At 38.3% G+C, this 16,285-nt stretch overlaps 1 long non-coding RNA gene across 2 annotated transcripts in view; it reads right to left on the bottom strand.

The window, feature by feature from the left end:
* Window positions 1-405: 405 nt before the first annotated feature.
* LOC124107031 (uncharacterized) overlaps window positions 406-16,285 on the bottom strand; it is a 37,961-nt gene continuing 22,081 nt past the window's right edge. The window contains exons 2-3 of one of the 2 annotated variants that reach the window (XR_009228663.1): window positions 10,274-10,450; window positions 406-5,154 (exon numbers count right to left, since the gene is read on the bottom strand). This is a non-coding gene — a long non-coding RNA (uncharacterized LOC124107031). The remainder of the gene's footprint in view (window positions 5,155-10,273; window positions 10,451-16,285) is intronic. The other variant, XR_006856263.2, reaches the window with a different exon arrangement.

Consider the following 16,285-nt stretch of genomic DNA (forward strand, 5'->3'; position numbering starts at 1 on the left):
AGGAAGAAGAGCCATTATGCCAGTTTCTTATGATCCCTTTCCTCTGTAACGAGATGCCTGCTGTCAGTGCTCTTCAGGGTCACTGCCCGGGCCTGGCTTGCCTGCCCTACCTGGATTCTGTCTCCTAGTGGGCTCTCTCCAGAGCTGCCCCTCCTTGGCATGAGCAGAGTCCCTCCACTCCCATTGGGTCAGGAGTTCAGAGACATGTGTTATTTTGGGTTGGAACCAGAGAGGCTGTCTGATCTCTACAGGGGTCAAGACTAACATGGACTGACCAAGGTCTCCCCTCTAGCATTTTCTTTTTTTCTTTCCCAGGCACAAGTGTCCATCGCACTCCTCTCTGATGTTTTCCTCCATGCTAAGGATGCATGCCAATAGAAATGAGATCCAGCTTTTCTACTCTGATTACATAAATGCAAATGTCTTTATTATCAAGGTGGGATCGTACTGCATTGAATACTCTACAACCTGTTATTTTATTTAACATTATAACAGCAATGTTCTTCCATTATTGTAAACACAAATTTAAGTCATTTTTAATAGCTGCATACATGTACCAATGCACAAAGAACCCTATTTTATTGAAACAATTCACCATTATTGAACATTCTGTTTATTTCAATTTTTACTTATAAATAGTGCTTCAATAAACACACTCTTACATTAGTGTTTGTATATTTGTTATTCATCTCCAGATGAATTCATAAAGATAGAATTGCATGTATAAGCATTCTTATGGCTTTTGATGTATTTATTTCCAATCAACCTTCCAGAAACACTATCAATTTATATCCACAGTGCACAAGGACTTCTTACAACTTTTGCAAAGTAAGAGAAAAAGTTCATATTCACAGTGTATTCTTTAGTCCATTTTGTTTCTTCAGCCTCATTTTAAAAATTTGTGTTGCTTAAAAATACTTTTCTAAAACTGAGTAAAACAGGGACAGCAAGAATACAGAACGTTGATGAAACCAGAAATGAGCTCACAAAGAGAAAGAGGGAGCAAGGAAGGAACAGATTCCGTGTTGGGGCACGGTTGGTAACAGTAGTGCCTCTTGGGTTTTTATTTGGCACATTAATTTAAAGTGACTCTGATATGACTTAATTTACAATAGAACTCAGCATTTTCAGAGAGATTGGAAATGTGGGATGGAAATACCAAATAAAAGTATAATATATCAGGAAAAAATTGTCCCAATAAAATACTAAATAGGAGGAAAATGAAGTACTCAAAAAATGCATAGTAGGGAATAACCAAGTTAGATATGGCCTGGCAGAGTGAAAAAAGATCAAGATAAAAGGTAGCCAAGATCAGGGACTCATATGTGGTGTCTGCCATATTGGTTTAGATGGACGTGAGTGCTGCATACTGTGAACAGGTCCTTTTGGTTTCACACCTACATGTTATATACAGTGGGTGAGTGGTGATTTTTAAAAGGGAAGGTGTGCTCTATCCAGGAATGTGAGATAGATATTAAATGAATTTTTTAAAAATAACATTTTATCTGTCACTTTCATTCAGCACTGGTAAAAGCAAGTCAATTCAGTCTCTTTAGAGGGTATAAACCCATATATGCATATGGTACATAAGTCTTAATTATGTGCATACCAACTGACCCACAATCCCAATTTCAGAGATTCATCTTAATGAAATTATTTAGCATATAACCCAACATTTAACTATGAGGTTATTCACTACATCATTATTTATGATTAAATTATGATAAAATTTATCTACTGAAATCATTTCAAATTATATTACAGAAATGTGTATAGGGGTGCAAACAATTGATCATACTCGATTAGATTTTTAAAAACAAACTATAAAGTACATTTTTTTTCTGTGTGGAAGGGGGAATGTCAGCAGTCGGGTAGATTCTGTTAAGGACAACTACCAATAATGCCTAGGTTTCACAAGTTCATTGATTCTCTATATGCTCAGGTCAAGGAGAACTACTACACGTTGTTTGGAATTCTTGACTTTAAGTTCTTTTGCTTTCTCAGTGTCTTCTTTGCCAGAGTACCCTAGTGAAGAGGAAGGATCTTGGAATTATAACTGTACCTTGAATACAGAATCCAGACTTTCTTCTTCAGTTCTTGTTTCTGAGTTTTGTTGCAATGAACTTGAACTTGACTTAAGATGAATTTTTCCTTGGAAGCCCTATAGATTCTCTTTAATATTGTTTTTTTGTGTGTGTGGGGGGGGAACATCACCCTAAACATTATCACAAAGTTTACCAGACATAACTATATGCCTGAACCCCAATTTTGAAGATGTTTTGAATTCATTTCTCATAAGGCTCCTCAATCTTGATGTGAATCATGTAGAAGCATACATACTTTTGGGGACAGTAGATGGAAGGCAGAGATGGCATATAATAGCTTACACCAGACCAATCTCAATCTTATCTCTACCTTGCTTAGGGTATCTTTTCTTATGTGTTTGTGTATACAATCATATAATATTCACATGTGTTAGTTTATTAAATACTACTAATAAGTCCTGAAGAATGTATACCCAAAACATCAGTATTCCAGTGGTAAAGTTACAGGTCATTTTTTCTTCTTTTATTTTATCTGATTATTCTAATTTTTTTCACAGTGATCATTTATTTCTTGTGAATCATTAAACAGCAGAAGTAATTTTTAAAGGTGCTTTTAAAAAATGAATACCATTTGAACATCCACTCAGAGGTATCTATTAGTTCACCTTCAATCTTTCTATAATGGCAGTTATCATATTAGTTTTTTTTTTTTTATCTCAGAGCTATCAACTCAAGGGGGTTTGTAACATATGGGGATGGTAAATCTTCTTTTTAGGATCCAACCCATTATTTCATGGTAAAGCTACAGATATTTTTTTTTTCATTTGGGATTGATCATTTTGATGAGTAATGTGGAAAGAATAGGGAAGGTATTCGAAAATAAGAGAGCAAGAAAATTAACCTTTCATAAAGGGCTCATGAAATATTTGGGAAAGGAATTGGGTATCTTGGTAAGATTATATGGGGGCCTGCCTAAGCTAGAATGCTTGCAATTTGATGAAAGTGTCCAGACTTAGGACCAAGATGCTGGTTGAAAGTCTGAGAGATAGAATATAAATGCATGCAGAGAACAAATAAAGACTCCAGTAAAAATCTAGGAGTGTGGAGTGAAAGAGATAAAGGCAGATTCCAAATTCACCATAGAAGAAGAGAAGGAGATACTTGGCAGAAAAATGGGTTGACTCCTTCAGTGTCTATTCAATTTTTCCCCAACATTACAGCCCCTCCTGTTTTATGTGGTGCCCAGTGGGCTGCCCCACCCTACAGATCCATCCAGCCTTGATCTCAGGAGCGACCTCCATGTTCATGAAGGCATTCTGCCACTATTTGGTACAGGCCCAACCCCACCAGCCTCCTCAGAGATGGGGCATGCCAAAGTTCTTTTGCAAGTATGTAGTGAGGCTTTGAGTCACACTGTTGCTTAAGAGGATACTCTATGCATTTTCAGACATATGACTAACTGGGCAAAAAGCTTAAAAAATATAGCTTAGAATTACTGTGTTCAGCAGGAGAGTTGTTCTTTGCTTTTTGTGTTGTTTGGGGGGCTCTCAGGCAGGGGGTGGAATAGGATTGACCTGAAATATGGGACACCAGAAAGAGACAGATAGACAGAGATTCAAAGTCCCTGACTGGCATTTAATTCCATCTTGCTGTTTTTCCTGGTCTGGTTTCAGAAATCCTCTGACAGTTGGACTATTTGCTATTTAGTCATTCTACTGTACTCATTTTACTGACAATCAACAGGCATTGCCTAATTTCACACTCAAATGAATTTAAAAAAAAAAGACCAAAGCAGACTACAATGTCAAATATACATTCAATTTGATGGCATTTTTGAACATTTTCAAAATAACACTTCAGTAGTAAGAGCAGCAAACATACAGGCTTGGAAGACATTTAAGTGCATTCGGGTTTTAGCCAAAACAGCTTGCAATAACTAGATTAAAAAAGAGCCTAATTGGAGGCTTTCACATTAGGTTCTGAAACACATTTTTTGGTCCCCTTGTGCCTTGTTTCCAAGATGGTAGCACCTGGAAAAACATGCAGCTTGATTTTCGTAATAGATCTGAGCTCAGATATAAGGACTGCATTACACCAGTTCCTTTGAAACGGGTGGCAGTTATTGCTGGAGTCCAAGTGGCTGAATCGCATGCTTGGAAATAGGAGTATATTCATCTGTTTGTGAAAATCACCAGGCATAGACCGTTTCCACCCAACACACCGTAGAAACTTGCAAGCCTCTTATTACCAGCAAGAATTGAAGCCAAGACTTGGAGAGAGCAATGCCAGATAATTGCTGCTGTTTTCCTTAAGCCTTTATTTTCAATGCTGAGCCTTGCATTACTATACGTTCTTTCCTAAGTGAGAACCTTCAGCCAGACCAATGACAGTGTCCTTTGTGGGGCAGTGGCAGTCTTCACCAAATCCCTGACCAAAAATAATGTCCAGCATGTAATCCCTTTTCATCATGACTTGATTAATTACCCTAGGAAACCTCATTTCATTCTACTTACTCAAATGAGGGTAATTAGAGCAGTCTCTGACCCTTTCCTCCCCACCCCTCTTAGTTTACAGTGAGCTGTGAAACGCGATAAGCTAATTCTTAAGTATAAACTTTTATGCCAAGAACAAGTATCTCCTATTTGACTGGCTCTTCCCCCACAGGAACTTGGTATTGTTTATCTAAGAATTTGACATCCAGCTTTTTGTCAGATCAAATTGAGGAGAAATGTCCTCCAGATGACACAACCGCCCTATCAGTAGAGGGTTCATGAACTGGTCCCTTATCTTAATATCTGTAGTCATAACTGGGCTCTCTTGCTTCATGTGGAAGGTACAGTTTCCATTACTAGTTTTAACTGAAAGTGCAACAGGGCTGGTTGGTAAAGAGCTAAAGATCCATTATAATAAAATGTGCAAGGACACAAAAGATTGCTTTTGGAAGTCAAATTCCCAATTGTCCAGGTGTTTTGAAAGTTAATCTTTGATACATTCTAGGTTGCTCAGTGGACTACATGAAGCCATCTTGAATATGTATGAATTTTCATATTTTCATCAACATGTTGTTTATTCCAGATTATGTGAGCAGTTCATGTGTACTGTAGAAAATCTGGGGGAAAAGCATAAAGAAGTTTAAATAATTAAATAATTTTTATTTTAAAATAAAATTATTTTTAATCCTAACACTGGAGGTGACTACTTCTAAAATCCAAATATATTTCTTTCTGGTCTACTTTTTATATAATTATATAAATGTACATTTCATAAAAAAACGAATCCTGTGCTATAAACATTTTAGACATTTTAACTTGATTTTAATCATGAACATTTTCCCATGTCATTAAGTATGTGCCAAAACTTGACTTTTTTTTTGGTACTGGGGATTGAACTCAGGGGCACTCGACCACTGAGTCACCTCCCCAGCTCTATTTTGTATTTTATTTAGAGACAGGGTCTCCCTGAGTGGCTTAGTACCTCGCTATTGCTGAGGGTGGCTTTGAACTCGTGATCCTCCTGCCTCAGCCTCCCAAGCTGATGGAATTATAGGCATGCACCACCACACCCAGCCCAAAACTTGACTTTCTGTGGCTGTAAAGGTTTTATAACATGGGAACACTTTCCTATGGCATCCAAGGCGGCCTGCATTTTTACCAAAATGCAATGGCCTAGAGCACTATGTAGTGTCAGGAGTCTTCAGTTCTAAGAGACATAAACCAAGTAAATGTGATTTCATTGGTCCCGTAACTAAGTGCTCTCTTTGGCAGCGTTATCTCCATTGCTTCAGCTATTACCTGCAGATCTCAGTATCTCCAATCCCCCTTCTCCTGTCCTGTCCTCTCCTTCCCATCTTCTCCTCTCCTATTCTTTCTCTCCCACCATGTGGAAGCAAGTGGTGTCCCACTGACATCTCTAAGCCTATACTTACCTCACAGATTGAGATCAACAATAAAGAGAAATTACCTTTCTTAATGGCCAGCAAGGCCCATGGAAGTCTCTGACAGACTGAAAGGGGGCATCTGCTCAACTCTGAACCAAATTCTGTGCCTGAAGAATGACGTGCTCTGATTGGCCAAGCCACATGCAGGAGTCAATTCCAAGGCAAGAACCCTTGAACGGGGATGATGGGAGAAGAGCCTACACCCTTTCTCCACTGCTTTCCTTTCCTTTTCTTAAAATTTGTTCTCAGTAAACTTCAGCATCATTTGAGCAGTGGGACTCAAATCCTGTCTCTCATACGCATATATTCATATATGCGTGTGTGTATACTAAGTATATTTGTGAATAGTGAACTAAAACCCACCAAAGTTGTCTTATCTGAATTCAGAAGAAAAATTAATTCCAGGGTCATATCAAGACTTCAGACTGTCATTATGATTTTTGGTCAATCTGGTAGATACCAAGTGAATATCACTAATTTCTAGGATGCTGAATGGAAGGTGTGTTGATACAATAACTTTGAAGGAGAATACATACCTAGATTTAAAACAACACACTCCATTTAGTGTTTCCACCATTGTCAACGATCCACTATAATACTATTCATCTCAGAAAAGATTTACTATGTCCTCTGACGTCCAGGCAGTACAATTCTCTGTGTCCAGAGAATACACAATCTTAGACTTTCAGTTTTTGAGGTCTGCACCATTCAGGGCTTCTTTCCACAGCCTTATTGGTACTGAGCAGTCTTTTTCCTGCTCTTCTAAAAGTAGTTCTTTCTGCATTTTAACCCACAATGAATGGATTCAGAAAAATGCTAGCTGATATTTTATGGAAAATTAACATTTAAATTCTACAGCAGGTTGAATGACCTTCAATGATTCCATCAGCTTGATGAAAGTCCTCTGGCCTTGTGAAGGTTACCTTCATATTGCAGTTTGAAAAGCTCTGCCAAGAATGATAAGAATGCCACTGCAGGGAAGCTCTGCTGGTCGGATGTCATGGCTTCAGGGACTTTGAGAACATCGAGGAGGATTTACCACAGCTTCATGTCAGGAAGACTTCCTTACTGACTGTACTCTATTTAACAACCCAGCAGCTCTGAACCCTTTAGCACTTCCATTTCCAGGACTCAGTGGTCTGGACTAAACTCTATATTTGTGGGTGGCTGAGAGGCTAATTATTAATCAGTGAGGATAAAAGAACTCATGGACAACTGACTCCTCTCTGGATCAATTTCCCAGTGTTCTGGGTAACTGGTACATCTTCTTCTAGAAGAATACATGTCTGGTCATCAGAATAGGTGGAAGTCACTAACTTTGATTATGTTAGCTTTTAATGACATCTAGAATGTACAGCTATCATGGTACTGACGATCCTCTCTCAGAATTATCTGTCTACTTCTCTATTCTCCTTACTGAACTGTGAGTCACTCAAAGACCAGGGTAGAGTCTAAGCAATCTGGGTTTTTCATGTTTAGCAGGTAATAAGTGTTCAATACCTATTTGTTGAGTGGATGAATAAATGCTCAAGATTTAAGTCTGGGGGTCATCCTTAACCCCTTCTTTCTCATCCTCATATCTGATCCACTACCACATTCTCATGAGGAAAACAATGGTTCTTTAATCTGCTCAGTTTTCTCCATCCTCACTGTCATGCCCTGGTCTAAGTCACCAACATTCCTTCTCTGCCCACCACAGCTACCTCAGAAAAGCTTCCCTGATCTCCCTCTTACACAACATAGATTTCTTTTTCATAAAACATCTGTAGAAAATTTTCAAAAATATTAGAACACTTCTAATGGCTTTTCATTCCATGAGTAAAATTCAGAACCCAACCACCTACTTCTCCAGGTACATCTAACTCTTCTCTCCTACCTCCTCACTCTGCTGAATCATGTTGAGCTCCTTTCCATTTCTATAGCTCATTTGCAGTTTTTGCAAAGGCTGTTCTCTCTGCAAGCCTTTCCTCACTTCTCCCTCCTGGCCATCTTGGTCTAAATGTCACCCTCACCCCAGAAGCTTCCTTTGCCATTTCAGTTTAAGGTAGGCATGCTTATTTGTCTCCCTCCTATCACCTGTCTTCTTCCTTTATGATGGTTATGAAATTTTTTTTTAAAGAGAGAGAGAGAGAATTTTTAATATTTATTTTTTAGTTATTGGTGGACACAACATCTTTGTTTGTATGTGGTGCTGAGGATCGAACCCGGGCCGCACGCATGCCAGGCGAGCACGCTACCGCTTGAGCCACATCCCCAGCCCGGTTATGAAAATTTTTAATTATGAAGTTTATTAATTTATTTAATAAGCACCTCTCAATTTAAATTGTGGGCTTTTTCCTTTTCCAAGGACTGCATCCATTTAGCTCCCTATCACAGACACCGTGCTTACCACCTCATATCCTCTCAGCCTCAGTTCATGGCTCTAGCAGAGAGGCTTCCCTGACTCTCCTGGATGGAGTGCCTGCTGGAGCCTTGTTGATATTCATGCATGGATAGCCCAAAAGTGAGCAAGGGTTGACTCTCAGCCAAAACAGTCCAGGAAATAATGGATAAATGCCTCTCCCTCTGATCCTTTTTATACTCCCCTGTACCCGTGCCAGCGAGACTGAGCACTGGCCACCTGTGTTGATGGCCAGCTTTGCAGTGTGTAGGCATATTGGCTCCTCCCCCTTTCCCAGTTTCACTTTTTCTGATTCTTCACTTCTTTCCAAGATCACTTCCCAGGCAAATCCTAGTCTCTGGCTCAGTCTTTCGGGAAACTCAGGGTGGGACCTCTGCACACTAATTGTCTAGACCAGTTCATGGCACAAAGTAGTAATTCAATAATATTATAAGTAAAAAAAAAGTAAAATATAAATTAATGGAAATTGTTATAAAACCAAGGAGTAAGGACAGAAACAGACTATAAAGAAAGCATTTCTGTATTTGGGACAATAAAACTCTGCATTGCTTATACTTCCCTACTCAGCAGAGGTCCTCACCATGCCATGAAGGTGAACTTGAAAATGGTTTTCAATTTTAAACAAGTGAATTTCTACCAAAACCTATCTGCTCAACTCTTCATGCCCCAGATTTATATAATAGGAGATAGTAGAACAAGAATGAGTTTGAAATTATATACACCTGGGCCTGAATCTCATATTGCCACTACTTTCTATCTGCATGACTTCACAGAATTATTCAAGTTCCAGGTTGCCTGTCAAATGGGGACATTAACATTGCCTTATAGAGTTGTTATAAAGATTTTTAAATAACAAATTTATTTTCCCCAAAAATATCTACCTTCTTTTCCTCCCCTTTGCTGTGAAGCTTTCACACTGCATTTAGCAATGAATTCCTAAAGTTGTGACCATTGATTCTGGGCTGAATGATTGGTGCAGGGACCTTCTGTTTAATCGTTTTTATCTTCACAGTCTCTGCACTTCCAATTTACCGACAGGTGCTTTCATCTCTTGAAAGAAAATCTTTCTCAGGTAAAGAGATGTATAATGACATAAAAAGTTTTTCAAAGGTATCATTGCCTAGGGGGTTTCCCCCAAGGGATGGTGCAGCGTGCCTGCATCCTGAATGAGAGTCAGGTTGTGGATTTGCATGTCCTGTGAGCCTGTCCTCTTTATCCATCTCCAGTCATTTGTGCCTTCTGTCTGCTGTGCTCCCAAAGGTCAGACCCTTGTGAGAAATACTTGCTCTATTAATCATCTTGGAAGACAGTTCCAGACACATTTTTAGAAGGGATGCAGTAAGTTTTGTCTGCACAGGACACCCTGGGAAAAGAGTTTCCCGTCCGAAAAGCAATCTTGCCTTTAGCCAAGTATTTTCTTTTAGCCTTTTAAAAAAATCAAGTTATTTCATGTTCTGAAGACATTGTGAGTCATGGCCATCCCTTTGGCATAGACATGTCATGTACCCAAATGGTGGGTTTCACATGACTGCTGGTGTTGGTGCACATCTGCATCCAGCTGCTGCTCAGACTTTTGGGGAACAGTGGAGGGTTTAACCATTATTTGACATGAACACAATCAGTCAGAGACAGAGTGTATGATAGAGAACTATATGCCCAGAGCTAGTGAAAATGAGCCAGGAGTTACACAGGCTCACGATTGGGAATAATAAATAATGTTCATACTCAAATTGGACATGGCATATTGGACTGATCCCCCATTTATTTATATATGACAGGAGGAGACTATTTGATCCTTCCCTCCCTCTGCTTCACATGAACATTATAGTATGGGTCTTCAAATGCAGCAAAGGTACTTGCACCCACCATTTAAAGGAAAGCAAGTTTTACCTGCCTGTCTGCTTGTTTAGTAGAGAATCACGTCATGTATGCAAAGGTGAAACAAACAAGGAAGATGGAAATCTCAGGGCTTGCTTCTGTTTCCCTTGGAATTTTTGTCTTTTGCCTTTTTTACTTGAGTCTTTGTAGTCACCACGTGACCTAATGAGCTATCCCTCTTGCCAACTCCTGATAAGAATGAGAAAAAAAAAAATCCAACTAAGTATTGTCATTTGCTTATTAAGCATTCCCACCTCATGAGGATAAGGCTTTTCTGTTTTTGTGTTTCACAAAATTATGAGAATATCTGCGGTATTTCAGATATTATTTTAATAAACCTGTGTCCTGGATGAAATTAGGATTCATTTCTTATTTCTCATTTGAGATGAGAAACGTGATAAACAATGCCCCCCGGGGAAGGCCCCTCCAAATCAGCATGCCAAGGGAGGCAGACCACCATATTCAGTGAAAATATTAAACACCTTGAGTTATTTCCCAATAGGAAGCAGAGCAGACAATGCAGCCCACTTAGGAGCCATACTAGGGACCTTTATGAATGGCATCTGCAGTAGATGGATATTTCTTCCCCCTCAGATTCCTGCTCCTGTTCAAGTGCAGGACTTGCAACTGAGTCATCTTTTTCAAGAATGAACGTGGATGTCATAGTAATCTGTGGTCTATAACTTCATAAATAGCTTGGTCCAAAAGTATATCAGGCACAGCTGAGCTCAGATGATTCCATGAATGGCTTAATTCCAGGCCCATTTCAATATGCATCTTTTTATTACCCATAATCGTTTCTACTAATACTGCCTTGAATAATTCCTACAATCATAAAAAAAAAAGCTTTCAACAAAGAAAGATCTTTGAACAACAGTAATAAGGACTGGATTGTGGTGACTGATTTATAACTAAAGTATTCTGAAAATAGTTCTAATACAACATTCCCCAGGCCTAAACATATAGGGTAGTTTGGTTAGTCAACAACAAACTCTCATGCAATGGACAGTGACTTCTGCTAAGGGTCAAGCACTATATGAGATCTTAGAGGAAAAATAAAAGATAACATGGCTTCAACTTGCTCCCAAGGAGCGCTCAGGAACAGAAATGTCAATGACTTTCTCAATAAAATGACCATTAAGTGACGACCCAAAATGGTAACTAAAGACACTGCCACAGGAGGATTGGTCTTAAAGAGGAAGGGTATTATTAGAAAAGAGGACACAGACATTCAAGAATGGATCTGATGAGCAAAAGCATGGTGATGTGAAAATCATGGTGTGTTCAGAGGACCACAAAGCTGGGTATACACAGAAAACTGTGCATGGGACAGGGCACAAATAATTTTTTTGTTGTTCAGCAGCTGCAAAAAATCTGATATTTTCTGAATTGCATAAATCAGGGGAAATTGATTATAAGGAGGTAGGAATATTTTGTTGAACCAAAGACAAGAGTTTCAAGTAGGCTTAGGAACAGTAATACTATCGAGAAGAGAGGCTGGATGCCTTCATGTTCAAAATACTAGAAAAACTACTGATAGTAGGAACATACCTTAACATCGTAAAAGCCATATATGCTAAGCCCAAGGTCAACATGATTCTAAATGGAGAAAGATTGGAAGCATTCCCTCTAAGAACTGGAACAAGAGATGGATGCCATCTTTCACCACTTTTGTTCAACATTGTCCTCCAAACTCTAGCCAGAGCAATTAGACAGAAGAAAGAAATTAAAGGGATACAAATAGGAAAAGAAGAATTCAAGCTACCATTATTGGCTGATAACATGATTTTATATTTAGAAGACCCAGAAAAATTCTACCAGAAAACTTTTATAATAAAATAAATGAACTCAACAAAGTAGCAGGATATAAAATTAACACCCATAAATCAAATGTATTCCTATACATCAGTGATGAATCTACTTAAAGAGACGTGAGGAAAACTACCCCATTTATAATAGCCTCAAAAAAACAATAAAATATTTGGAAATCAATCTAACAAAAGAGGTGAAAGACCTCTACAATAAAAACCATAGAACAATAAAGAAAGAAATTGAAAAAGACCTTAGAAAATGGAAAGATATCACATGTTCTTGGATAGGCCGAATTAACATGGTCAAAATGGCCATTCTATCAAAAGCATTATAGAGATGTAATATAATTTCTATTCTGCATAGAACTAAAAAAAGCATTCATAAAATTCATTTGGAAAAACAAGAGACTTAGGATAGCCAAAACAATATTAGCAAGAAAAGTGAAGCAGGAGGCACCACAATAGCAGAACTTAAATTATACTACAGAGATATAGTAACAAAACAGCATGTTATTGGCATCAAAACAGACACATAGACCAATGGTACAGAATAGAAAACACAGAGACAAACCCACAGAAATATAGTTATCTCATACTAGACAAGGGCACCAAAAACATACATTGGAAAAAAGATAGCCTCTTCAACAAATGGTGCTGCAAAAACTGGAAATCCATATGTAGCAAAATGAAATTAAACCCCTATCTCTCACCCTGCACAAAAGTCAACTCAAAGTGGATCAAGGACTTAGGCACTAGAACAGAGACCCTGTGCCTAATAGAAGAAAAATTAGGTCCAAATCTCCACCACATTGGCTTGGGAACTGATTTCCTTAACAACACTCCTAAAGCACAAGAAGTAAAATCAAGAATCAATAAATGGGATGGAATTAAACTAAACACTTCTTCACATCAAAAGAAATGATCCAAATCATGAAGAGAGAGCCTACAGAATGGGAGGAAATCCTTACCATCTGCACCTCAGATAGAGCATTAATCTCCAGTATATATATAGAACTCAAAAACTTAACAGCAAAAAACAACTAACTGAATCAATAAATTGGCTAAGGAACTGAACAGACATTTCGCAGAAGAAGAAATAGAACTGATCAGCAAATACATGAAAATATGTACAACATCTCTAGTAATTAGAGAAATGCAAATCAAAACTACACTGAGATTTTATCTCACTCCAGTCAGCATGGCAATTATCAAGAGTACAAGCAACAATAAATGTTGGCTGGGATTGTGGGGGACGTGGGGGACAAGGTACACTCATACATTGCTAGTGGGACTGCAAAGTGGTACAACCACTGAGAAATCAGTATGGATATTTCTCAGAAAACTTGGAATGGAACCACCATTTTATCCAGTTATCCCGCTCCTCAGTTTATACCCAAAGGACTTAAAATCAGCATACTATGGTGTTGTGGCACATCAATGTTTATAGCAGTTCAATTCACAATAGCTGAACTATGGAATCAACCTAGAAGCCCTTCAACAGATGAATGAATAAAGAAAATATTATATATATGTGTATATATATATATATATATATATATATATATATATATATATATGAATATTACTCATCCTTAAAGAAGAATGAAATTATAGCATTTGCCAGTGAATGGACAGAGCTGGAGAATATCATGCTAAGAGAAATAAACCAATCCCAAAGGACCAAAAGCTGAATTTTTTCTTTGATATGTGGATGCCAATTCATAATAAGGGCTAGCGGGGGTGCTAGGGAAGAATAGAGGTACTTTGGATTAGACAGAGGGGAGTGAAAGGAGGCAAGAGGATAAGGGAGGGAAGAAGGATAGTCAAATGAATCAGACATTAATATCCTATAGGCATATATGATTACACAATTAGTGTAATTCTACATCATGTACAACCAGAAGAATGAGAAGATGCCACCTAAACAGTGATCACTCTTACTGCAGGTCTCAGCTCAAAGATCACTTCCTTGGAGAAGTGATCTCTGGTGCCCAAGTGGATTCAGATTCTCTTCCCTCTCTGTTCCTAATTATGTCCATTTATGTATGATGTGACACATATAACTAATTTGAACAAATAGAAAAAACCCACAAAGCTATACCCACCTTTCCTCTCTCTTTCTGGGCCATGAAGTCACTTATTTCTGCAGCTCAATTCATTGATAGACAGTTCTGACTCCGTTACTCATTCAACTTTTATTCTGTAGGAATATATACTCATCCTCTGTGTTCAGTGTGATATTTGTGTGCTCCATTATAGCAGAACATAAACCACACTGGGCTTTGTGGGCACAGACCTGTGCAATAAAGTGGTCCATGTTGGGTTTAAAGCACCGTTGTCACCATCTTGCAATTCTGAATAATTTCACTGAACTTGTGCTTTCTAAGGAAGTCCATTGGAATGATGGAACATGCACATGAGCAGAGATGTCCACAGTTCCTTGCCTTCCCATTCACTTACAGCATTTTTAGGATATCCCATGAGCATTGAAGTTGGTAACCAATGGACACCGAAAGAATACAAGGGCATTCAGCAAGACTAAAAGCAAGTACATGGCAGTGGTGTTAGGGAATGTTGTGTTAGGACCATTTTCAGAATATCTTAGTTATACCAGAGGCTCTGCTCTTTTGTTCAAACCAAAAGGAAAACCTAGGGACCCTTTCTTGCTTATTCATATCATTTCCCACTTAAAGCCAAATAAATAAATAAATTAAATTAAAAGAAAGAAAGAAAGCAAAAGCAATAAGGCAAAGCACTGTTGCTTTTCCTTTTTGTCCTTCTTTACTACCAGTGAGCTGAAAGAAGTGCTGGTATAACGTGCTAAAAAGTGAAATAAAAATGATTGCATTAGTTTCATGCAGCCTTTCCATGGTTCTGGTAAGAATGAAATACATATGTGTGTGTGAAATACAAAATATGAATTGTGTAATCTTGGATTTTGCATACCAGTTAAATGTTTTTATATTGACATTTAAAACTAGCATTTTATGATATAAAGACAAACAGTAGATTCCATAATAATAAATCATGATTAAAAATTTCTATTTTTAAAATATAGAATGCCATTAGATAGCAAATCAAAAAACACAATGGCGAGGAGAGAGAAAGTATTTAAGAAAGGAAGTTTTACATGGTAGTACCTTGAGCAGCACTTTTCTCTGAACAAGGAACCTCACATTTTCATTTTGCACTGGGCCCTCAAACTATGTAGCCAACCTGTCCTGGAGATGACCAGGTGAATGAACAAAACAAGGACCGTGAGGTCCCTATGGTCATGGAGCTTACTTTCCATAGGGGTAAACAATACAAAATAATGGACAAGAAACACTCACTGTCTCATTTCTTCTTTGAGGCAATAGCAGGGGATATGATTAAGAATAGAGAGGGAAGGGAACCTGCATCCATTTGGGCACCAGAGATCACTTCTCCAAGGAATTGATCTTTAAGCTGAGACCTGCAGTAAGAGCGATCACTCTGTTTAGGTGGCATCTTCTTCATCCTTACACCCTCTATTTTATACTATGAAGTTATTCAGAACAAGCCTGTCTTCAAATATGTGTCCAGCCTTCCCTTGGCTTCCCCACTTGTATCCACTATGCCTCAGCCCCTGAGTGACCCTCCTCTAGACTCCCTGGCAATGGAAGTTCCAGACACTGTTCTCAAAGATATCAATAGACCAGGACAAGTTGAGGAGAATAACATGAGGTGCCCTCTGCCTTCCTAAAAACCTTGAGGCACCCAGAAACACAGTCCCTAAGGGACGAATTCCTCTTTTCCCAGTAACTCCTGAGAAAAGCCACCTGACCAAACCTCCTGCCTTCGTTAGTCATGGCAAAGAAAATCACATCAGAAAGAAATAATTTGAATGAGCCCAGATGTTTCACTTAAAACCACACCAGGCATAGCATTTAAGCAATTTTTATTTTGCAGTCATTTCTTTTCATGTCATACAAATGCTAAAAAGTGGTCCAGGGAGACGGCATGTCTTAAAAGATGACAATTGCAAATGGCAGCGAATAGCAAGTACGATAATAACTTGTCATGTTTAACCCAAAGTTACAGCAAAGGCAAGCTGCTTAGCCACAAACAGATGTAGAATAAAAGGTAGTTTGCAGATAGCTAAATGCAGACAGGTCACAAAACTTTTTAGTAAAGGATTATAAAAATACTTAGATGGTAAATATGTATAGTAAATACAATTTCAAGAAGGATT

Source organism: Marmota monax, unplaced genomic scaffold (assembly GCF_021218885.2).
Source record: "Marmota monax isolate L192 unplaced genomic scaffold, Marmota_monax_Labrador192_F-V1.1 WCK01_AAM20220418_F8-fsc00003, whole genome shotgun sequence".
Classification (NCBI taxonomy): Eukaryota; Metazoa; Chordata; class Mammalia; order Rodentia; family Sciuridae; genus Marmota; species Marmota monax.